We start from the raw sequence: 26,054 nt of genomic DNA, 5'->3' as shown, positions 1-26,054 counted from the left end.
CATCTTCTCTTTCCACATGGTGCCTCTTGGTGTTTCCAGTGGCCCCACATTGAGTTGGGATAAGGCATCACTGCAGCAATGGGGTCATTATCCCATGGCCTCCTACAAGTTGCTGAGTGTCCAAGCACAGGCTGAACACTCTGATTCCTCCTGCTCCCAGGGAGCAGATTGATGCAGGCAGGGGGATGTATGCCAGCTTTGTGCCTGGCAGAAACTCAGTAGGGTGCTGAGGCTCAGGTAGGGTCTCTGTGTGCAGTGTTTGCAGCCCAGTTCCTCCAGCAAGGCAATGGTAGGTGGCTGAAAACCACCACCCAGTCTCTCTAAGTACCTGATGTCAGCCGTAGGCTTGGCACGATACAGGCAAACCCAGTGTGTGCTCTGAGATCCTCCGTGCCTGGAGACAAACTGCCACTGTAGCCCTGCCCATAAATTATAAAAATTCATAAGTATGGGTGACTGACAAGTGACTACCTGCTTGGGAAGAGGAGTTCTTATGATTTAAGGTGAGCCTTCATAAATATTCCCGAATTCAGGAGGTATGTGGCATACCTCAAGTCAGGAAACCACATACCAGTTCATATGAAGTCATATGATATCTACCCTCCCAACTGTTGCTGTAGAAGGACTTGCAGAAGTCGATGTTGTTTGGGGTTTTGTCCTGCTGGTCCAGAGAAAACCTTGATGATTGTCTGAGTTCACTGTTTTCTCTCTGTTTCTCTTCATTAATGCAGTACTCCTCTGCCTTTCTCTCCTTTCCTGAGTTGCTATCTTCCACCATGTCTTGACAGGTTTCTTTTAAGCAATGAACCCTTTGGGGCCAGAGACACGTCTTGTTAAAATTTAAGTGCTGTAGAAGTGATTTTTACCATGCTAGAATAAAGTTTAAAAATATTCATGAGATACAATGAAACTGCACTCACATACATGGCCACAGTTTGAAAATGTCCAGTTGAGAGCAGAACAGACTGATACTTGCAGAATAAGCTGCACTGGCTGCAAAGGTCTGTCCTGATAACTATTCATTTTATAATTAGCAATAATCTTCACACTTTAAGTGTAACTAGCAGAAAGGACAAATTTCACCATAAATTCTTTTTTTGGTGGTCAAAAACATTTGGTTTGTGATGCAGTAATGAATCATGGAGTCATAGAATCACCAGGTTGGAAAGGAACTCTTGGATCACCGAGTCAAATCATTTCTATCTGCCACTAAATCATTTCCCTGAGCACCTACCCCACCTGTCTTTTAAATAACCTCCAGGGATGGTGACTCCACCACCTCCCTGGGCAGCCTGTTCCAGTGCCCCATGACCCTTTCTGTGAAAATGTTTTTCCTGATATCCAGTCTGAACCTCCCCTGGCAGAGCTTGAGGCCATTCCCCTTTGTCCTGTCCCCTGTCACTTGGGAGAAGAGCCCAGCTCCCTCCTCTCCACAACCTCCTTTCAGGTAGTTATAGAGAGGAATGAGGTCTCCCCTCAGCCTCCTCTTCAAGCTAAGCAACCCCAGTACGCTACTTGTAAGAATAGTTTTCCAGCCCCTTCACCAGCTTCTGGACACACTCCAGAGCCTCAACATCCTTCATGTAGCGAGAGGCCCAAACTGAATACAGTATTCGAGGTGCGGCCTCACCAGTGCCGAGTACAGGGGCAGTATCACCTCCCTGCACCTGCTGGCCATGCTGGCTGTGATACAAGCCAAGATGCCAATGTATACTAGTTTAAATGGTTTATTGATTAATTAACTCTATGATTCTGAATTTGCACATTTTTCTTCAATCTGATCTTTATTATACAAAATTTTTGAGCAATTAGCTTTAGTAGAGTAACTGCTATTAAGCACTTAGAAATAAGGATGTGGATGGTATGTCTTGTGGGGTACCAAATGGCATTAGTCATGAGCTTGAACTTTTGCACTAACATCCTAGGTACTTCTGTGATTTTAATATAGGATCCATTTCTCTTATGAAAACATTTTCTTAAGTGTTCATACAGATTTTTCTTCCTGTTGTATTTTTGGAAACAGGATGCTAATTTGAAAAATTTAACATTCTACTTGGTGCAATGAAAAGTGAATAGAGGAAATTCATTATGTAAGAAATTTCAATCCTTTTCATAGGCTCTAAAGGCAAATTATTTACAATAAAATAGCTAATGCTTCTGTTATTAAGCCATTTAATAAAGCAGATGAGGGATAAGGGACTCTTGCATTTTATTGCTTTTAAAGAATTTCATAACATGCGCCATTACACTTCAGTGCAATTTTTCCTGTAGTATTTATTTTTGCCAGATTGCATGTTAATATACTTGCATTGTCATGTTAAAGATTTTTTTTTTTCCTCATTTCTATATTCACTTATTGTTTGATAAGTTAAAATGGTTGCTCACATGCTTGTTATCCAGCTTGTTGGTGGTAGTAAGGTAAACATAAATGTAAAATCTGAGAATTTGGAATAAGGAGGTGGCTGAGGAGCATCCACTATTTCTGTGTTTCTAGGCAAATCAGATGGAGGACTAAGTAAAGAGGGAAAGAAACACGATTGCCTGGAGTGGGAAGGGAAAAGTAGTTAAAAAAATATTCATCTAAGTAGGAGTGTCAGATCGGTTTTATGTTTTTTTTCCAAAAGCATTTTGCAGTTGCGAAGAGAACATTGCACAATCAGACCATGCCACAAAATTAGCATGTACTGTTCTTCACTGGTTGATTTGACAGTTGTTGCTTGACTAAGCCATGGCAGAAGACAGATAAACTGATCATTGAATTAATGGAGTTCCTATGATAAAAGATATACAAAGCAAAATGGCACAAATGTCTTTAGTCAGAAATAAAAGTAAAGGAAGATGCTCTGGTGTATTTTCCAGTAACAGTTTATAAAGCACCAATGAAGACACAAATATTTTTAAATAAGTGAGTATGCTTATGTGCAATTAAAGTATCTGGAAATCACTGGAATGGCAGTTTTGGCAAATACTTTGTATACAGGCATTTCACCCTACGCTGATCACACCGAACAATGTGTGACTCCTTAAGTAATATCTGCAGCTGTAGATGCACTGTCTTAATACAGTATTCCTCTTTTAGTAATTTCAAATGCAGTGTCAAAGATACGAGTGTAGGGCCTACGTACACAGAGAAGAGGATCTTTTTGAAAACAATGGAATGGCAGCAATGTGGCTACTGGCCGCTGTACTATAGGACCCCTCTTAACAAGTCAAACTTTCCCTTCCCACTTAACAAGTCAAACAGGCCATCTTCCAGGACAGCAGCTAGGTTCCCATTCCAGACTTTTCTACCCTGAATATTTCCATTGTTTATTTTTCTATAGGAAGGAGGAAAAAGAAGAAACATTCTTCGCTTTGCCTTAGCTCTATGCATCTTCCAAGTAAGTTGATTCTAAGGAATGTGAATTGACAAGAATTGCCTTTGGACTTTAGAGTATCACAGTTAGTCTGCAAACACCTGTATTTGCCAAGTCAGTAGGTAACTGAGATGGCTTTGGATTGCGTTCTGCCTCAGGTACACATCTGAGATACACACTTTTGTAGATTTGTCTTGAAACAGTGTTAAAGTGAAGTCCTGAGAGGCCGAGTCCTGTGATGCGTGAGGAGCTAAGCTGCAGGACATGCCGTGTGGTAAGAAACAGGAATACAGGAAAAGAACTGTAAGCACAAGGGAAGGGCTTTTTGTTTGTTGGTTTATTTGTCATTCCTTAAAATAGGCTGCTCTGTGCGGTTTTATCAATGATTAGTTGTGTAAAAAAAATTAATGGACAAATCTTGAGCTGATTTGCAGGATTACTTGGAGGAGCAGTTTGGGTTATGACGTTCTTTGGTCTATTATCTCTAAGCCCAGGGCCTTATATAGTACTATTGCTACAAATTAATTAAAGGGGCTGCTAGAAATCTGTCCCTTGATTATGCTGGTTCTCTTCCAGTCTTCATCTTCCCTGCTGACTCAGCAGTTGTGGCAGTGCTCCCTTTCCCCAACCTGAACTTTTCCTGTAACCCTGCAGAAGCAATAACCACCAGCGGCGATTGTGATGAATGTGTCCGGTTGTGATGGCTGCGTCCAGCTCAAGGTGTATCCAAGGAAGGCAGAAAACAACATGGTAGCCAAGGGCTGAATTATGGTAGTGTGCCCACCTCTGCCACGGTGCTGGTGGGTGTCCAATTCAAGCCAAGTTTGTAAGAAACTGGTGTCTTCAATAAGGTATGCAAATATAAGTCAGTCATCTTACTCCATAAATAGTGAGTAGTCCAAGATCCTGCATGGCAGGATATCCCTTCGAGTAGGGGCACCTCTAGAGGTTATACCTCGAGGCTGAGAGAATCCTTATCACGTAAGATGCTGCGTAAGTGAATTGCGTATAAGTGCAGTGACGTTTTGTAATCTTAGCTAAGTGATATAAAGGATTGATTGCATGTATATAATCCTTCAGACGTAAACCGTTGACCAAATCTGGGATCAGGATTGGATCCAGCTGCTCCTAGACCCCTCTCTGAGAAGGAGTTCAGAAAGCAAATGGGTTCTCACTGAACCTTGTGACTTAATGAGAAGAGAATCCCTGACAGTTTTGTCTGCCTCTGTCCTCTGTGCAGTAAATAATCAAGTGTACCCTGCCACTATGTCTTATTAAACCATCACATTTATTATCAGACTTAGCTAAATTGCTGTTTTATATGAATAAAAACAATGCTGCTTCTGTCTTGAGTGAAGTCGTCCCTCCATGCATGACAGCAGTCAGTGCTCACGTCAGAGCTGATGCTGGGTGAGTTAATAGAGTCCTCTGTATGATGCCTTGAGTAGCTACTGTGGAGAACCACAGAGCCCTGAGAAGCTGGACACTGGGTCTAAATGGCTCTTTGTTTGTCAGTTCAGTCCTATACTTTGCCCGTGAGCTCCATAAGTGAAAAAAACAAAGATACTTATTCTGTACTATGTTTCAAAACTCATGAGAAATAAAATGTACACAGTACTGTCTTCTAAAATTAACCCATGAAGGAACGCCTTAATTCCTGACTTTTGCTTCCTATATGTCTAGAAACACATGGGCACACACTTAATTCACATGAACCCTAAGAGGACTTTGTTCTTCATCATTCTTTCCTCTTGTAGGGTCTGTGCTTTGTCTCTGCGTGTCTGTTGGTTGAGCATCTTGCTGGTCTTGATTCAGAGGAAATAATGAAGGGTGTCAGTACAGGGGAGGTTAGTCAGATATATCCCAGAACGGACTTTTGCAAGAGCACTATGAGAGCTCATGAGAGAGGTATGATGTCTGAAGACGCCCTGCTTGTTACGCTCTGTGGATGTGCCTGGGATATGCTGGCATGAACATGAAGGCCTGAGGAGAATGATGACACCTTATGGAGTCGATTTTTGGAAGTACCTTAAAGTATCCTATAGACATAATCACAGACAAACCAGGCGATGTACTGTTCTGTATAAAGAACTCTGATCAGCGATTATACAAGGACAGGCATAATGCACAGTGGGCTGGGTTACTTGCGTGGTAAATGTATGCATGCTCTTTCTCTGAAAGAACTGCCATTCACTTTGAATTAAGAGTTATTTTTCGTTGTTTTTTTCAGTATTTGGCATATCTTTATTGCTGCCAACAAAAGTAACACTTCGTGCTCTGTTGGATTTTTTCTGTTATCATCATCACTTTCATAGGAATGGGGAATGAGGGATGTGGAGTGGAAGCAATTCCCCAAAGTTCAATTTTGTGAGTGAGGGAGCCTCCAGACACATTCACATTCAAGGAGACTTGCATTATTTTACTCCCTCCACCCCATTCTTTTATTGTAAGTGCTTATTTTTAAATAGTTTTACTCTTTTTTTCCATTTAGCTCTTCATTCATAATATATTTGTGATACCGTATTGAATAATCATATCTTCCTCAAATTTAAATTTTGAGTGTTTCAAAAGATGTCACAGTAACTATCTTTATTCTATAGACACAAAGACGTTAAATTACTTTGCCAAGGTAACTGAGGAAGGAATAATAATAAAAATGAGAACAGAACCTTTTCATTCTTCTATCATGCAGTGTCAGCCTGTGGTGCTCTTAGTGTGGAATCATGACGCTGGATGAAAAAGAGCTGTAATGTGTTAACAGCAGACATTTAAGAAAATTAAAATTTTCTATAATAGAAAGGTAGTGAATGCCTTGGCCTCTTTTTACATCTATGCACGAGCTTAGTTTTATTCATAGGAGCGTTTTCTCAGAACTCAATGGTATTAGTCATTTGGTGCATAAAGTTAAACAGAAATGAATTTGGTGCATAAAGTAAAACAGAAATTTGGTGCATAAAGTAAAACACAAATTTAATTTCCTTTGGGATGCAAACTTGTGGATAACAGGAACATTATCAGAATTGTTTTCCGTTTTCTTTCTGGGCCCAAGTTCTCAACATTTGGTGATATTTTTTGTGTTTGTTATTGGTCGTCCTTCGTAAGTAAGTGCTATAAGATAAGGGGACAACTAATCCTTGTCTTCTGTACTAGGTGAATGCAATTTGGTCTGAAACAGATGAAAACAGAGTGAGATGAAAAATATGCATTGTGAAAATCCATGAATATGGGAAAGTTACAGTTTACAGTTAAAACAAGACATCAAAGCCTTTGCTGCTTTCATATAAAGAATAAGTATTAGTTTAAGTAAATAAATACTCAGCCTTTCTACAGAGCTCTCATTTTGTCTTTTTTTGCTAATTTGTCTATTTTTGCTACTTTACTGTGTTTTACAAGCCATTGTTCAAGGTAAAAAATTATATAAATAGATTTACCTTTGAAAAGATTAAATGTAACTAGTTTAAAATGGGTAGTTTTAAGGGAACACCATCTGGTACATGGTTATTAAAAAAGCCCATGAAAATATTACATAACAACATTCATATGCAATTAAATGAACATAAAACTCTAAATTAACAAGTACTTTCAAACAGCTGATTATGATTAATTTTGTAAATAAATTTGCCATATTTTTTAATATCTGTTATGACCCCTGATGAGATGTCTAAGGGATTTTTGTAGGACACACACTATAGCAGTATTTGAGGGGATTAGTAGTACTTGAGGGGATAAGAACCAACAGAAGTCACTCAGCATTTTGTCTATCAGGTTACCTTATTAATATATATCTGTAATAATGAAAGATATGCAAAAATGGATTTTTGAGGAGGTCACCTGGGATTTTTATAAGCTTACTTTTTTGAATTACTTAGAAACACACTGAAAGTTATGATGGATATGAAATTACTATGTATTAACGTATTAATCTGAAATACTGATGGAAATTTATTGGACATTGCATTTTCATATTATTTTTGCATTATTTGGTCAAGTTGCTTTGGTCACTGAAATCCCTTTGCTTTATATCTGGTGAGTTATGAACAGTCCCTGTAGTATTATACTGATTAACTTAATAGAAAGCTATGTGCAGAATAAGCAAAAATAAATAAATAACTGAACAAAGTACACGATCCATCCCTGTCAGCATTCCCAAGACACAAGTGAAGGACATTATTGCAATTTCTTAGCGTCAGCAATTTTGGTTTTGACAAGGTGCGAGCTTTGGTTTGACAGAGATAGTCTTCAAAGAGACAGAACAGTTAGTAAATATCTTTATTTGCTTTGATTTCTAGGAAAGTGAAGGTCAGTTGTTACAAACTGCTCAGGGAGACAAGCTGACAGGAAGATAAAAGGAAAACACTCCTGGAGCCGAAAGATGGAGGCCTTCATCCATTCTGAGAACATTGTATTCTGGTAGAGAGGCTTAAGGTATGTGCAATGAGACAGAAGCCTGCTGAGGCAATGTTAATTAAAATTCTTTTCTTCCTGCATGCCAGCTTAACCCACTTTTGTAGCACAAACATTATTCAGTGGTTCAGCATTTTGGAATGTCCTGCATGAGTAACTACTGGTGTGATGCTGTAAATGTAAAACCCTGATAAATGGCTGTTAATAGTTCCAAGGCAACTTTTAATAAATGAGGAAATATTAGATGTGTTCAGAAAACATGACAATGACACTGAGATTATAAACAGTGCTAGCAAGTAGGTGAACAAAGAATGTGGGAATCACCTGGGCAGACTCCAGGGAAAATGGGGCATATAGTGTCAGTTAGTCACATTTGTTCTTTCACCCTGTCCCCATTCTATACCAGTCTATACCAGCACAGGATCCGTGTCTTCCCTGGGCTCCGTTCTCTGTCCATTGACCATAGCGGCAGCCCAGGCAACCAGCTTGGATCAGATGCCAACATTTTAGATGAGATGAGATGAGATGAGATGAGATGAGATGAGATGAGATGAGATGAGATGAGATGAGCCATGCCTAAAGTTTGTTGGTTCTCCTTCCACAGGTTTCTCCACTCTGTTTTTTAAGTATCCCTATATAATGTCTCAACATAACCTGTAGACTTCAGCCCACATGCATGTGTGTGTGTTTGTGAACACCAATGCGAACTCGTTTGTCTTTCAGATTTCTTAAGCATTAGATCTGTTCTTTAAAAAGCAACTCTTACATGATGTATATTGTCTGGATATATAAGAACTTGAAAAGTAAGGCATCACCTCAGACTTTTTCCAAACAATTTCAGAATTCTGTCAGCAAATGGTTTAGCATTTCCACAAATAGCAACCTTCTCTCTGTTGGGTTGTTGGTTAACTGCTGCTTGCTGCCAAAATAAAAATCTGCAGCCTATCCCCGAAGCATTGCAAGTGTTGAGATCAACACATAAATAGTTTGCTGTATCTCTTACTAGCTGAGACCAACAGTATCTTTTTCCCCCCCACAGCCCAGTAAAAAGTAAAAATATATAGCTCTAAATTAAATATACAGGTAAAATAGATAGATAAAAAACATTTACAGCTCACAAGTAAAAATAAAACTATTTCCCTCACCCTTACTTTAACTGTGGTAGAGTGTGGAGAGGACCATGGTAAACTAATCACTTTTGAGGACTTGAGCACTGTTCTTAGAATGTCCTGATGTCTGTATTATCATTATCATTATGATCACACAAAGGTTTAAGAGCAGAAGGCCTCCTACTTGCTACCTAGCTAACGTTGTTTACACAGTTGAAATAAGCAATATCTTAACAAAGATTGCTTAGCCCATCCTCTGCAATTCAGTGTTATAAATCAAAGAAGGGATAGAGTTACAGTATAGTTGCCTCCTCTGTACAAAAAAAAAATGTGTTCCGATTAAGTATTTGTTTTGGGTATTTTAATAACAATTTTGACTTGGTTTAATCAAGTTGTGCATTATCTTCAGTGCTTGAAGTTAAAAAAAAAAAAAAAAAAAGCCAGCTATGGCTCCAAACTCAGCAGTAATTGGCTACCAGTGCAGTAAGAAGGAGCTTAGAGCTAAGACATCTGTTTTCATATATGTAAAATCCTGTCTTAAGAGGGAGGCACAGGGTCTATAAGCGCTGAAGTCATTGGTAGCTGGGGGCCATGAATTTCTTACAGAAAAGATACACTTGCTTCTGTAAGAGGCAGAGCTTCTGAGCCTAGGCTTCTGTCAAGTTCTAAGCTCTACAAGAACTTCCAGAGGCAACGTGTTTCTCACTTCTGTAGGATTAATTATTCTTTCCTTGCGGTGACAGCAGAATGAGAAGTCCTGAACTGAATATTGTTCTATGTGTAGAGACAAAAGACTATGATAAAACACCTGTAACATTACTGTAAGGAACCATAAATAACACATTTCTATATTTCAGGTTTCATTGATTTGACACCGAATTCACAAAATAGCCTACTTTTTGAAATTTGTGGCTTCTGAAAAAATTAAATTCAGTTAATCCTGACCATTCCATCACCTTCCCATCCTCATCTCAGTGCTGTCTGGATTCCTCTCCTTGTCTGTGGTGTTGGATCTCTGATTTGAGGGTATCTAGTCTAAATCTCCCCTGGCACAACTTGAGGCCATTTCTTCTCATTCTGTTGCTTGTTACTCGGGAGAAGAGACCAACATCTGCCACACTGTGACCTTCTTTCAGGTAGTTGTGGAGAGCCTTCTCTTCTCCAGACTAAAAGACCCCAGTTCCCTCAGCTGCATCTATTAATATTTGTTCTCTAGATCCTTCACCAGGTTTGTTGCCCTTCTTTGCACATGCTCCAGTACTTCAAGTACTTCCAGTCTTCCAGTACTTCCAGTCTTGCTTGTAGCCCAAAACTGAACACAATATCCGAGGTGGAGCTTCACCAGCGCCAAGTCCAGGAGTATGTTCACTTCTTTACCCCTCCTGGTCACACTGTTTATGATACAAGCTTGGATTCCATTGGTGTCCTTAGGCACTGGGGAATACTGCTGGTTCTTAGCCTGATATTGGTCAACGCTCCCAAGTCCTTTTCCAACAGGCAGCTTTCCAGACACTCTCTCCAAGCCTGTAGCACTGCATGAGGTTGTGGCCCAAGTGTAGCACCCAACGTTTAGTTTTGTTGAACCCCATACAGTTTACCTTGTCCCACTGATCCAGCCTGTTCAGATCCCTCTGTAGAACCTGCCTGCTTTCCAGCGGATCCTGCCTATACTGGCTGTTGTCTGCAGACTTAGTGCGGGTACACTTGATTCCCTCATCCAGACCATTGATAAAGATAGCAAACAGAACTGACACTGAGCCTTGGGGAACACCACTTTCAGCTGGCCACCAGCTGGATTTGACTCTGTTCACCACAACTCTTTGGGCCTGGCTGTCCAGCCAGTTTATTACATGAAGAAGAGTACGCCCATCTAAGCCGTGAGCAGCCAATTTTTCCAGAATGCTGTGGGAAATTGTTTCAAAGGCTTTATTACAATCAAGGTAGACAACATCCACAGGCTTTCCCTCATCATCTAAGCATGTCACCTGGTCATAGAAGGAGATCACGTTAGTTAAGCAGGACCTGCCTTTCCTAAACCCATCTGGGCTTGATCTGGTTCTCCTGTACGTGCCATGTGATGGCAGATCACTCAAGGTGATCTGCTCCATAACCTTCCCTGGCACCAATGTCAGGGTGACAGACCTGTAATTCCCTGGATCTTCCTTCCAGACTTTCTTGTAGATGGGAGTCACATTTGCTCATCTCCAGTCAACTGGAACCTCCCCAGTTAGCCAGGACTGCTGATAAATGATGGAAACTGGCCCTTCTGCCAGTTCCTTCTGTACTATTGGGTGCATCTCATCTGATCCCATAGACTTGTGTGTGTCTAAGTGGCATAGCAGATCACTAATCATTTCTCTCTGGATTATGAGGTCTCCATTCTGCTCTCTGTCCTTGACTTCCAGCTGATGGGGGTGGGTACTTGGAGAACAACTTGTCTTACTATTAAAGACTGAGTGGAAGAAGGCATTAAGTACCTCAGCCTTTTCCTCTCCTCAGCCTTTGTCACTGTGATCCCCTCCCCCCTGCCCCCACATTTAATAAAGGATGGAGATTCTCCTTAGCCCACCTTTTGCTGCTGATGTATTTATAGAAACTTTTTATTATCCTTTACAGCAGTAGCTAGATAATTGAAACTATACAATTAAAAACAGACCTAGTGGTCTTGATTACTATCTTAGCTGTAAAAACTCATAATGTTTTTTTAAGATCCTAAAAGTTCAACAGAACTACCATGACCTCTTCAAAATTCATCGCATTACCTGCCAATTAAATACCATGTAGTTGTACATCTGTGGCTTGCTTAGAAGTCAGAGACCATACAAAGTCTCTCTTCAAAAAAAAAAAACAAGGAGCCCAGTCACACTATAGCACGATCCTAATGCTCAGATATACAGCAAGCCCAACACATTAGAAATATCTATAAAGCTTTCATGATTTTCACACTATGAAGCCTGGTAGTTAATCCAAGTATCTGAAAATCTTACTGCCTTTGAGAGACCCTTGTTGCAGAGTATCTTCTTCCATGTTTGCAGTTTGGAGATTGGCAGATACTCTTCCAGACTGTCAAGCTTTTGTACAACAAAGGCTTTTTTGTAAACCAGTAAAAATTTTTGAGTTTACAATTATGAACATACACATCATACCTACATGTGAACATGTGCAGACACTGTGGAATCTCTTCTAGATTAGGAAAATGGTCTTTATTTTCTAAGTGTTATATTTAGCTTTAAAACTGGCAACAGTGGTTTTGTGTGGTGGTTTATCTCTTTAAGAAAATGTGTTGGAAATTCATCTTGAAGTTACATATGCTTTGATGGCCTTGGTCAAAAATAAATGTAGTGACTGTGACACAAAAGTGTATTGTGACACAGAAGTCCTCATGGGTAGTGTGAAAAGGATTTCTATACTACTTGAACTGATGCAGTAATCCAGAGGTGTCCCGTAATTCACTGAAGAGAGTTGTTTTTCTTCCCTGGTCAGTGGAAAACAACCAACACCAAGGACAGCAGTTTTCAGTGTATCTCAGTATTATTAGTTACATTTAAAATTGAACTACGGCTCAATACTTTGGGGGGAAAACAAAGAAATTTATTTATTCCAGAGGAGGAAATAGTCAAATCACTTAGGAAACCATTTTTTAAAAATTTTGTTTTAGAGTGTAGCAAAAATATAAATTTCTGCTTTTCTAGAACAAAACAAAGTGAAATTATTTTGAATTTCCCTGCGGGTGTGTTATTTTCTTTTTTCAGCTGAAACCTTTTATTTTGAAAAAAAAAATCACAGTTCCCATTCCAATTTCAATATTTTGCAAATAGTATTGAAAAAAAAAGGAAATGAAAGTATTTCTGAAAAAAAAAATTACAATCTTATCACAAAAATGTATTTTTACACTTTTCATCTATCTTATGATGAAAAGTGACTTTTCTACGTACCATTTTACTTTGAATTGACTGATATTGTATATAACGGAAAAATACTCTGAAAGTTCCTTGTCAGCTTTTCTGATGAGCCTGATTCTGATGTAAATTATTCTTATTTATAGTATCCTAGCTCCTCCAGTTTCAATGGTGATCATCTTGATTTATGAAAGTAGAAGTGAAATAAGGCCTATTTTCTAGCCAGTAAGGACAAATGTGATGTACTGTAAGCAGGTAAAGAAATATGTAACTCCATTAGCTGAATATACATAGCCTCATGTTACAAACATGCAGTTTTCCAGAATGTGCTTGACTTCATACCAGTATTTTTTAATTATTTCTTATGCAATCAGAACTTGAAAATGAGAATAAAGTAGAAAGAGTGTTTACCGATCTACAAAAAGAAATGGTATTTTTAATTTTGAAAATATCATTCAAAGTGCTTGTAATGGGTTTCTTAAGTTATAAGTACCAATATGTAAATAAATATATGGAGAGTCAAATTAAAAAACAAAAATCCAACCAAAGTACTCAATGGGCAAGTTTTCGAAACATTTGAAGAATGTTATCTAAAGAAATAACTGTCTTGCAAAGGGAAAAAAAAAGCATGAAAAGAAACCAAACCACAAACCATGCTAGTAACATGTCGTTTTATGAATTCCCTCAACAAGCTTTCAAAATATCATAAAGTAGAATCTTTCCTTAATCTTCATGAAGCAAGAATTCTGTTACACTACCTCTCAAATCATTAGGGACAGGAGATAAACAAGAGAAAAAAGTTGATCCTTTCCCCCTCTAGGCAATGGGCAAAGGGCTGCTACTTCTTTTCTTTCCTTTTTAATTCCTTCCCTTGCATTCCTTTCCCCTCCCCTTGCATTCCTTTCCCCTTCCCTTCCCTTCCCTTCCCTTCCCTTCCCTTCCCTTCCCTTCCCTTCCCTTCCCTTCCCTTCCCTTCCCTTCCCTTCCCTTCCCTTCCCTTCCCTTCCCTTCCCTTCCCTTCCCTTCCCTTCCCTTCCCTTCCCTTCCCTTCCCTTCCCTTCCCTTCCCTTCCCTTCCCTTCCTTTCCCCTTCCCTTCCTTTCCCCTTCCCTTCCTTTCCCCTTCCCTTCCCTTCCCCTTCCCTTCCCTTCCCTTCCCTTCCCTTCCCTTCCCTTCCCTTCCCTTCCCACAGAACAGACTTTATAGACTCTGTTTTTTTCATCCCTGATACCATAGACCAGCATATGGCTATGATTAGTAATTTATCAGCGATAAACAATGCCAGCTGTGGACTACAGGGACAAAAGCCTGTCAGTGCATTTTTTAACCAGGCATTCCAACACATAAAGCATTTACCTTTATGTTTAATTCTAGGTTTTGAATTGTGACAATTAGGAGATGAGTAATAATTCAGCAGTACAGTTTACCAGCTCTGCTTGTTACATTTCTTCTCATATCCAAAATTTATACTCTCTTACTCCGTTTTGGACAATAAAGAGAATATTATTAATTTTTAATGAAAAACTTGAACTAAATTCCATTAGAATTATTTATTATTCCAAGATTCTTAAGCATTAATATGGCAAATATCTGTATTTTATCTGTTACAGATGAACAAATTACATTCATGGTTCAGTGTAATCCATTCATCTGTTCACAGATCCCGGAGTCCTTCAGGCAGTATGACAAATCCCCATAATTTCCCTGAGTGCTAGGTTGTGCATTTGTGTATCTGATTAAGTTGAAAAATGTGTTTAAAACCATATAAAAATCTTCATGTAGCCAGACGGCTCCCTATAGCTACATATCTCTGAAATCTCTGGAGCATTTTGCTATTCCAAGCAAAGTTTGCAGTAATTTACACTAAATAAATTGATTCCAGATCCACTTGTTTCAGATGATATCACAAGGACAACATTTTATGTGAAATTCCCTTACCTTTTGTCAAAATGTATTTCTTTTAAGAGATTTGCCATCGCAAATGCAGATGATATGGAGATAAAGAGACTCCCCTGATCTCCAGAGCATGACAGAATGTGATTTTGATCAAATCAAATCAACTTTTTTCCCAATTTTTTTTTCTTTTTAAATAGAGTTCTATATTCATGGCAAAGCCATGGCATATATCATTCATAAGGCGTTAATAAATCCTCCGTTTGGTATGGGCCACAAGGTTCTTATGGGTCTAAAGTCTCTTGCTATGTAACAGCTTCATGGAATAACAGTTCGTTAAGAAAATGATTAATTTGGTTCTGCTTTTTTGTAAAGGCAGAGGTGAAGAAAGCTGGTGTGTCTGCAGGTTGCAAATTCATAGAAGAAAGTAACTAAAAAGAATTAGAACAGAAATTATAAATCAGTACAATAGTGTGAAATTAAGAAAATGAAAATTTCAACTGAAAGAAGAGAAATAGTTTTCTTGTGGTGACACAAATTAGACTTGAAACTTTAAAATAAAAAAAAAATTGGAAACATCAACACAAAAAAGGAAATAATTTATAAGGTACAACCCAGCACTGGCAAAAGGATATATTAAATAATGTAATAGTTCTTTTTGTATTCCCAGCAACAGAAGTTCTGTGATTATGAATGGATGTAATTTTAGGAGGGAGGAGGAAAAATGTGCTTTGTTTGGATGACAGTGGTACTTATATGTGTGCATATGTATGTCTGAGGGAAAAATGCTGCTGTGAAGTTGGCTGTATCTCTATAAATTCTATTATTTTAAGGAAAAATTACTTACTTTCGGTAAAAATGCACTAAAGAGGTCCACAGGCACCAGCTGCTTGACTGAAGATCAAGATGCAGTTCCAGGATGAGCTCAACTACATCTTGTACATCTGGTACAAACATACTCTGTGACCCAAAATCAATGAACAACAAAAATGTCTTCGGTCCCTGTGCCTTTGTAGAAAGTAAAGCATCAGGTGGCTGATAGGGGCAGTGTCTTTAATACTTCTGTGGCTTTATGTCACTTTAGGAAATTCTGGTTTTTATGGAGCATAGTGAGTGACTGCAATATCTCTATCATTCAGCTTCATTATTTGCTTATATTTTCTTTTCGGGAAAGCGTAAGAATATGCAAGATCCAACTGTATGCAGGGATCTCAATATTTATGGATTCTATTTCCTTAATCTAAGTGAATATACATGAACTTTGAACTATTTTCTTGGTTACTGGCAATGATATATTTGTAGAAGCTTTTTCTTTTTTCTCTCACAACAGTTTGATAAGACATTGCTAAAATATAATATTTTTGCCCTTTTTTGCATTTGAAAAGTATTAATTTCCCTGTGTTTGTCTTTTTGTTCATATAATTGCTTTGTAGCTAGACCTTTATTTGTTGAAATGCTGCTTTATGGTGCTCCTCAGAAGTACATCAATTCTATTAGACAGATTGGTGTGCAAGACCCCTTTTTCTGAAACAAAATTAGTCCTACTGCTTCTTCATATGTATACATAAGCTATTCATAGCTGTCTGGAGATATCAGGTGGAGTTACAGTTCAAATGTAAGACATTCTTCATTCTGTATTTGTCTTGACATAAAATATAAGAATAGTACCTCTTTAGAGGTTACCACTTTAGTTTTCACTTCAAGATGTTTTCCAAAACCTATAAATTAGTATTTTCCTGGTCAAAAAAGCATTTAAATGTGGATATTTACTGCTTTTCTTGTTTTGAATAAATAAATAAATTGCATACAAAACCAAGTTCTAAATCAAAACAAAATTAAAATAGTAGCAAAGCATTTGTTCCCTGAAAATGGTAAACATTTGTGCCCTTGTTGTTGTTAGGTACTGAACATATTATACAGACTTACAAAGAAATAAAACCAGATACAAACTTCTGAACAGTGAAAATTAAACAGCTCAAAACCAGCATGCAAATAGGGTTGATTGCTGAAACTCCCAATGCTCACAACCCTGGGCTTGAGGAGAGCAGATTTTGTCGTCTTCAGGGATCTGCTTGGTAGGGTACCGTGGGATAAAGCCCTGAAGGGGAGAGGGGCCCAAGAGAGCTGGTTAATATTCAAGGATCACCTCCTCCAAGCTCAGGAGCAATGTATGCCCACAAAGCAGAAGTCAGGCAAAACCCCCAGGAGACCTACATGGATGAACAAGGAACTCCTGGACAAACTTACCCTCACAAAGGAAGCTTAGAAGGGGTGGAAGGGCAGGTAGCCTGGGCAAAATACAGACAAATCTTCTGAGCAGACAGAGATCAGGTTCGGAAAGTCTGACAGAATTGAATCTGGCCAAGGATGTCAAAGATAACAAGAAAAGCTTCTATAGGTATGTTAGTGATAAAAGGAAGACTAGGGAGAATATGGGCCCTTTCCAGAAAGAAACAAGAGATCTGGTCTCAGCGACTGTTTTGCCTCAGTCTTCACCAGCAAGGGCTCAAGCTACACCACCCAAGTCCTAGACAGTAAAGGCTGGGACTGGGAGATCGAACAATTGCCCACGGTAGGAGAGGATCAGGTGTGAGTCCGTCTAAGGAACCTGAAAGCACGTGAGTCCATGGAACCAACACGTTTGAGAGAAGGGGTACCATCCAGAAGGACTTTCACAGGCTTCAGAGATGGGTCTTTGTGAACCATGGTGGGTGGAGAATGCATTGAGAACAGCCCTGCAGAGAAGAACTTGGAGTGCTTCGTGGATGAGGATCCACGTAAGGAGAGGAAGTGATAGAGCAGCTTGTTGGGAACTTGGCATCCAGCCAAGGTCAACCCACCACAGACACTTATTTATGGGATCTTGTGGTATGACCTTGTATCCAGCAGAAAACTGTTTATTCAAAGGTCACTGCATTGCTGTTAGTACCAGGTGATTACAACTGCTTTGCATCTTGGCATCTTGAGGCCTTGTAGGAAATGATGCTGAGTTCTAGAAACAATGATGTAACAGAATTTATCATGAAGCCTTTTAGGATGGGAACATGATTTTATTTTAGAATAAAACATAATTCATTAACTCTCACACATGTTTTCATGTAACATAACAAAGCAAAGCATATGTTTGTTCCAGCAGTCTGGCCAGCAATTAAGGGTTAAGGGGCATGTACCCAGGTGGGCTGACCAGGATTCATTGTGATGACATGAAGGCAAAGAAGCACAGTCTGTTGAGTCATTATCACACTTCTTGGCTTCTTCCTATGTCAAAAGCCATGATACTTTTGGATATCCTTTTTTATATGCCTTAGGAGCTGACCTCAATTAGTTGTTTTTTTTTTTTTCTCTCATGGTTGTCCAACCTCTATGTGTCATTCGAATTGATTCACTTTCCTTTTTCTCTGTATCTTTGTGTCTTAAGGTGCTCAACCTCTTCAGAGTGTGGGCTGTCCTTAATTTTTTGTCCTGAGCACACTGCATGTACCAACGTGGGGATCTTGAGCAGCTTATCCAAGTGCCATAAACGCTGTTTTTCTTACGTCCTTCTTCTGCTGTTTCCACATCCAGATATTCCCATTGATTCTCCAGTCGCAGTCCTGTTGCAATTCTGAGCAGCCTGAGAGGACGTTTTGGGAACAACTTTGAAGTCACACTCTATGTCTCAGCTAAGATTTTTAAGCTTTACTGGGCTCAGTAGAGCTGGCCAGTCTTCAACAATAAAGACAAAAGTCTTGAACATTGGAGGGACCAGCAGAAGGAGGAGGTGTCCATTTAAGCAAATTTAGTGCATTATTGCACAAACCAGGAGTACTATTCATAGACAAATATCCAGGATGTCAGCTGATTTTTTTAAAGAAACAGGATTTGCAGGATCATTGGTTTCCTGAAAAGGACTTTGGTGACTGACAGTCCAGCGTAAATGGGTATAAAAAGGACCCTTTTCACTGATCCATTGAAGGTTTTGTTTTTACATGTCATAGAAATCAGGAGATTTTTGGAAAGGACCTCAGATTTGGCAATTTTGTGTTAAAGATTCTGGACATCAGGAAAAAAATTTTCATGGAAAGGGTCACTGGGCACTGGAACAGACTGCCCAGGGAGGGGGTTGAGTCACCTTCCCTGGAGGTGTTTAAGGGACCGGTGGGTGAGGTGCTGAGGGGCATGGTTTAGGGAGTGTTGGGAGTGGTTGGACTCAATGATCCAGTGGGTCCTTTCCAACCCAGTGATTCTATATGCATGTATCTTAGAATCCAGAAGATTTTACTAAGTACATAAAAATATATAATGCATTTTAAAAATAGATTAAATTAAAAATTATTTACAAATTGAGTCAAATTGGTCAGATCTATCAGTAACATGATCTCTTGCAACGTAAAACTTTGACCAAATACTATATAAATAATGGTCTGCAAGATAATATAGCATCAGTAGCAGCAATTTTAAAAACACCCCTTCATTGGCAGATTAAAACAAGCGAAGTCTAGATAATAATATACACAGTGGTGTGTAATTATTTTTTTCCATTCAAGACCAAATTGACTTTGACAAATTTAAGATGTATGGTCACAACAGTTCCATTCCCCACAGTTACAGTGAAAGAGAGCAAATAGCAAATATGAAGAATACTGTTTTCAACAAGCTGCAAATACGATTGTAGAAATGCTTTTTTTTTTAAATGTCTTGGTAGTTCTTAAGAATTTAGATGAACTCAAGCATCCTTGAGCTGCTGTTTGTATAATCCATTTTGTGAAGATATTATGTCAGTGTTGTCCTGTTTGAGTCTTAATCTGCATAATTATAGTTAGAATATTGGGTTAATTAAAAAAAATCCACAACATTAAACTTCTATTCAAATAATAAGCAAACTTTTGCCATTTTCTTTTTTAAATTCTTGTCATTATAAAGGGTAGACAAAATGGCCTACAAAACCATTTTTAAAAAGCATTTTAAGAACCAACAGAGATATACATGCATAGGTGTCCTTATGTATTCTTTTATGATATATTTGTTCATAATTCTACCAACTTCTCTGAATGCGCACAGTGATACATCATGGAGAGATGAATTAGCAGTTGTTAATTGACTGGGAAACACTCGACATATTTTGGTGCTGCAAAAATATTAAAACTATCCAGTAACATTAATAAGAGTTGTAAATGATACCGTGTTAACTGGTAATTTTCAGAACTTTGTGTCAAAGCAGCACATTTTTCATATTTTTCAAATTAATAGGAAACTGAGTGAAACTTCTGTTACTGCAAAAGCTACTGGAGTCTTTGTTGGGTTACAGTGTGCTAATCTGAGATGGGTAAAACATGACAGGGTAATTTCATAGTAGAGGAGGGTCAGAAAGGATTAGTAGTGAAATTCTACCAACATATATTTTTCAAAACAAATGTAAATCGGGTTTAACTAAATATTTTTAGTTCTAATTAATTGCCTTTAAAAGTGTATACAAATCAATGGAGATTTTGAGGGGTTTCCTAATATTTTTTTAATTAATTGAAACCTGAAACATAATTGTCCATTTTCAAAGATTCAAGCACTGAAAGATTAATACCTATTATTCAATTTTGTAAGAAAAAAATGTCTAATGGAAAGTTCACTAATTTCTTATCTGCAAGCCAAATCTAAAATGACAGCATGCATAACATTTGAAGACAAACTGTTGCAGTGCTTACTATTTTTTTCCTACATTTTCAGCTTTCTGATTAATTTAACCTTTGGTGATAATTAAATAACCTAAATCTTTGTCTGAATTTTTACAGAAAAAAAACTGAACAAAGTACCGTGCTTCTTTCAAACAGTGATTTGGGTGACTTTGATCATCTATGCGATTTGTAGGTGAAGACTTTTCACTAGGCAATACAAATTGTCTTTGCATTTTTTCACAATCTTGTTGCAGACCAAGAGCACAATTCTTCTATTTTTTTTTCTCTGCCTCAGGCTCTCCAAGTCCTTAAAGCATGTTTTTAAAAAATATTCTTTTAAGATGATTTGTGCTAAACATTTTTCCTGATACTGATACCTTCAATACTCAAAGATAAATTTCTGATTGACTTCTGTGCTGAAAGATCAGTTTCAAAATTTTCTCTATGATCTCTCTTTCAATATTTTTTTAAAGTAAACTGTTAAATCTACTCAGCATTATTATTCTGAACTCTAATTCTTTCCACCCAAATGGAGTTGGGATAATTGCAACAGGACTGGAAATGCTATGGAGTTATTGTCATGATTAAGTTCATTGCGATGATTAATAGCATCAGGGAAAAAGAAACAAACGTAAGACATATTCAAATTATGTACATACACAAAACAGTAAGATATGGAGGAAGGTGGAGCGGATAAGCATTAAATCATAATGGTGATGATGAACAGTGTCAGATTTGTGCTGGAAATGTTGGAAAATAGGGCAAAAAAGATCTCTTCCGACTTCTCATTTACTGAATTGGTTTATAAAATGTACATAAATTAAAAAAAATAATCACAGAACTATCTTTCATTGCTCTTAATTATTCTATGAAGAATAGAAAGGAATTATAGTTAACAATTTAAAAAACTGTGTCTTCAGAAGGAAAGCGTGCAAATATATGTAACAAGAGAGATCCTTGTATGTTATGTTTCCTTTTTGGCAAACTTTTCATATATAGAAGATATGTAGACAAAATATTTACAGAGTCTCAGCACACTGCTAACCAACTCCTTTTCACAATTATCCATATCCCTTATGCTAAATGGAGAAGCCAGATAAACAACCATAAACATTAAAGATTTTATGCACATATTGCATCTCCTCCTGTTTTACTGAATGAATGGAATCATACATGGAATCATAAAATTCTATTAAAAGTTGACAGTTAACAACGCAAAACAAAATTTCTACACTGGACAACAACTGGAGGTTTTCATTCTTAGCAAAGAGCTTTATTGGAAAACATAGGGATTGTGATCAATGGGAGAGCAGAGTTGTGCAGTGTCTATCTTTCAAGCGAAGCACATTCTTACTCCACTGCTGGTAAGGGTTAAGTGTTTATTACGTGCCCATCAGGGTTTCTACCAAAGACAAAATAAAGGAATTGTTCTCGCAGATCCTTCCTGTATTGGTTGAGAACTGAATTGGAATTCCATATGGGAAATAAAGAGTCTGGAGGAAAGTGGAATAGCTTTGAAACTTTTGGACACTGGTATGTTTTTGGATGGGAACATTTCATATTCAGTAAGCTGTAATGCAGGAAGAATTATTACATAGTTTTGTACTGCTTGGTTGTGTATTTATGTAGGTATGTATATCCACACAATTACAATAGTATACAATAGAGCATAATTTTAAAGGATGACAATAGGTCAAAGGTATCTTAATATATCAAATTTTAAGACAATAATTTCCATATATTTCTTTATATTGGCTAATTTGGGCAGAGAAGTCCTGTTGCTTTCACTCTAAATCTGAAAAATATGCAAATACTGTGGTGATAATTCCAGTAGAAATTCTTGATTTTGATAATATTTGTATGTCTTTTCAGTACTGGCTGCGGAGAACACTGAAAATCCTTCTTTTCTCTTTACATAGACTGTAAAAACAAATAAACAAATCAACCTCCCTTCCCTCTCTTGTTTTCTTCTGTGCTTTCATTATCAGCCTTTGACATACTGAAGTAAGATTCTATATTATTTTATTGCTTAAAATTACTTACAAGGGCAAATTTTACCCTTGTTTCTACCTTGTGCAAACACTCACCAGCTTAGAGCTGTTACATCTAGTAGTTTAAAGGCTGTTAAGGTTATCTGGCTTAACTCCTTGCCCTTGCTAGACCAGCTTCACAACTTCACAGAAATTCTCTGGACAATAGGCTTTGAAAGAGTATTAGAGGCAGAATCCACTTGTTAATTCTTCCCCTAAAGCAGCTTCTGACACTGTTGCTGTCTCCAAGTTTCAGTAACATACACAATGCACCTTAGAATCGCAGAATCACAGAATGGCAGGAGTTGGAATAGACCTCTGGAAATCATCTAGTGCAGCATCCCCTGTTAAAGCAGGTCCACCTAGGCAGGTTTTGAATGTCTCCAGAGAAAGAGACGTCTTTAGGCAGCCTCTTCCAGTGCTCTGTCATCCTCACAGTAAAGAAAGTTTTCCTCATGTTAAGGTGGAACTTCTCATGTTCCAATTTGTACCTGTTGTCCTTTGTACTGTCATTGGGCACTGTTGAGTCTGGCTCCATCCTCTTGACACCTGCCTTTAGGTATTGATGAGATCCCTCTCAGTCTTCTCCAGGTTAAACACCCTCAGATCTCTCGGTCTTTCCTCATAAGACAGATTCTACAGTCCCCTAATGATCTTTGTGGCACCCCCACTGGACTCTGTCCAGTAGTTCTTTGTCTTTCTTGAACTGAGGGGCGTAGAACGGGGCATAGCACTGTAGATGTGGCCTCACTAGGGCAGAGTAGAGAGGGAGGGTAACCTCCCTTGACCTGCTAGCCACACTCCTCTTAATACATCCCAGGTTACCATTGGTCTTCTTTCGTATGAAGATTCTTGTTGCTCCGTAACTATCATTATGTTTCCAAGAAACTAAATTCAGTATTTACTGGTCTCCAAATGACATGGTCACATAGAAACAAAAAGAAAACCAAAACTCTGTTAAGGAATCTTTGATAGGAGATGCTCACATTAGGATTTTAGTTAAGAGGTTTTAGACCAGGGAAGTGGTTTTGAGGTGTATTTCCCAACTAGCTCCATTACTGCATTTGTTGGTGTCACAGAGAAGTTATTCTGCACAAGTCAAACTCCTTTCAAATGAAATTAACCTGACAGTGTGCTCCCAGCCACTCCAGCTGCTTAGAAGTGTTCGGTTTATGGGACCAAACTAGTTTTAGCATAACAATCTCTGTAACATATATAGCATCAAGGTCAGGTCCTCAGCATGGACTGGTTAGCACTACCAACCTACTTCTACTAAACAACATTACTTGTTACTTGTAAAGGCAGTGAACTGTCGTCTACAGTGGCTGTTGTACCACCAGAAAAATATACAGGTCTCATGAAATTGCCAGTGGTGTTGCTGTGCAAGAGGAGGAAGCAAGTTTCTTGTAACTGTATCTTTAGCCTGGTTATTTGTATTGCCTGTACCTTGGGTCTTTGTTGGTCAGTCTTTACTATCAGAATTTAGGGATCATGCTCACTGGTTCAACAGTAATAGTTCCAAAAATATTTGAATGCTGCTATTCTTAAAAGAGGAATTAGTTTCTCACTGGAATAATGTAGATTAGATCTAGATAACTCATTTGTAAATACAGCCCTTAAAAAATCATGAAAAACATTTCAGAAGCACATAAGAATAAGGAAATGAGTATTTCCAGGTTCCTGAGAGACTGTTACTAAATATAGTGAGTAAAATGCACGTATTTGTTACAGCCCTCTAGTTATATACACTATGAGACAGTTCTGTCGTACAAATTAGAAAAATCAAAACAGTTATCAGGTCATTACGGCAATGCTCATCTCAGGGTATGGTTCTTTCTACAAAGTGCTGTCTAGGTATTTATTTATATAGTCCAATTTTACATGGTTTAAGAAAAAGTCTTCCAGATTTCACACCAGGACACCGTTTTGTAATTGAATGCATCTTATTCTGAGATTGCTTTACAAGTGATTGGCACTCTTCAGAATATATTTATAACATAGCGCTGGTAAAACAAACAAGCATACTCAAATTAGATCCCGAGGAAGCTAATTTTCTTTCCCAGCCACTGCAGTACATCTGCCACTGTCCTCACTATTGCTACAGTGTTGACGTGCTAGGGCATATATCCCACAAAAGCTTATGCTCTTTGCTTCCTCCTTAGTGACTCCATGTAAATCCCTCATGTCCAGTGTGTATGTGCTTCGACTCCGGACGTAACTGCATGAGACATTGACAATATTTTAATAGTGTCATGTCACATATTTCAGTTGCTGGAGATCTGGAAGGAATCATGATTTTGCTTTAACAAAGGCTTTTTTTCCTACTCACCTTATAATAAAAATGCCATAATTTGGGTTGCTGAAATAAGTCAAGCAACTAGTTGAAGATGTTTCCCTGCTACACAGAAGGGTACAGCGGGATTCTGCTTACCTCTACAAGTTCTGCAAGCAGCATGATTTAGGGAGAAGTGTTTGAAGTCTTCGGGCTTTAAAATATCTTGAGGAAGCTGGTAAATGTGTATGTCAAATAAATGCCCCTCTAGCGTGGGTGACTAAATGCAGTCATTATGACAATGCAATCCAGCCTGCCTTTGCAGGGTTCATGCTTCATACATTCCAGTTTGTGTATGGGAGGTCATGACACGTTCTTATCGTAAGCATGAATGAACTCTTGAAGATCTGGAAGTAGAAAATACCACTGAGATATTCTACATCTTCCTTAGCCTTTTCCTAAATCCTGCTAAAATACCTACTGAACCACATGTAGGAAGAGTACATCCGTTGTGTTGGTCTTGCAGCTTGATACGGGCTGTATTCAAGGAAAGAGGTATGCTGAGCTGGAAGCGTCTCAGGTAGAATGGCTAAAAACATTGCTGTAGAAAGCCTTAGGAAAGACAAATATGCTTTGTTAAAACATCTTACAAAGTGGCTGGATTAGTTCAAACAACATAATTCAAAACAGCTTCCGAGGATGTTCTGGTGCATCTATATCTCGCACTGCAGAAACAACCTGAAAGGAGTATGTGACCACTGCCTAAATGTGAATGCTGATTAATCAAAACCTCTTATTGCCAACTCCCTGTTTTTCATCACATCCCAAGAATTACTGGAGCACAACCTAGGTATATTTCAGTTGTGCTTGATTCTGCATCTCTTTTGGGGTGCTCAGCCAGGCACTCACAGCAGGGGCTGCAGGGCAGCCCTGGTGAGGAGAGGCAGGGGCTGCTCCATGCTGGACACAGCTGGTTCCCACCAGCTCCTACCAAATCCCTGTAGGACACGGCTGAGCCCTGCAGCCGAGGCAGTGGCATCTCTGGCAAAGTTGAGTTATTATAAAGTAAAAAACACTGCACAGGTAGACTGGGGAGTAGTGGGGGAGGGAGGGTGAAGAGTGAGAAAGAATCCTGTGAGCACCCAAGTCAGAGAACGTGGAGGTGGACTGTGAGAGAAAGGTGGTTTATTTTTTCTTTGTTTCTCACTATCCTACTTTATTTTAATTGGCAAAAATTAAATTGTTTTTCCCCAAGTTGAACCTGTTTTGCCTGTGACAGTAATTAGTAAGTGATCTTCCTATCCTTGTCTTAACCCATGAGCTTTCAATCTTATTTTCTCTTTCCTGTGCTGCTGAGGAGAGGGATTAATTGATTGAGAGGCTGATGGGGGTCTGCCCTCTAAGATCAATGCACCACTCATCATAGGTATTCATGATTTTGGCA

At 38.5% G+C, this 26,054-nt stretch overlaps 1 long non-coding RNA gene across 2 annotated transcripts in view; it reads left to right on the top strand.

The window, feature by feature from the left end:
* Positions 1–26,054, top strand: part of LOC128851637 (uncharacterized) — an 89,477-nt gene that overhangs the window by 16,059 nt on the left and 47,364 nt on the right. The window contains exons 2-3 of one of the 2 annotated variants that reach the window (XR_008449000.1): positions 7,646–7,781; positions 18,225–23,231. This is a non-coding gene — a long non-coding RNA (uncharacterized LOC128851637). Of the gene's footprint in view, positions 1–7,645; positions 7,782–18,224; positions 23,232–26,054 lie in introns of those variants that run through there. The other variant, XR_008448999.1, reaches the window with a different exon arrangement.

The sequence above is a fragment of the Cuculus canorus genome, chromosome 3 (genome assembly GCF_017976375.1).
Source record: "Cuculus canorus isolate bCucCan1 chromosome 3, bCucCan1.pri, whole genome shotgun sequence".
In the NCBI taxonomy this organism is placed as follows: domain Eukaryota; kingdom Metazoa; phylum Chordata; class Aves; order Cuculiformes; family Cuculidae; genus Cuculus; species Cuculus canorus.
This window is presented reverse-complemented; position numbering and strand designations above follow the sequence as displayed.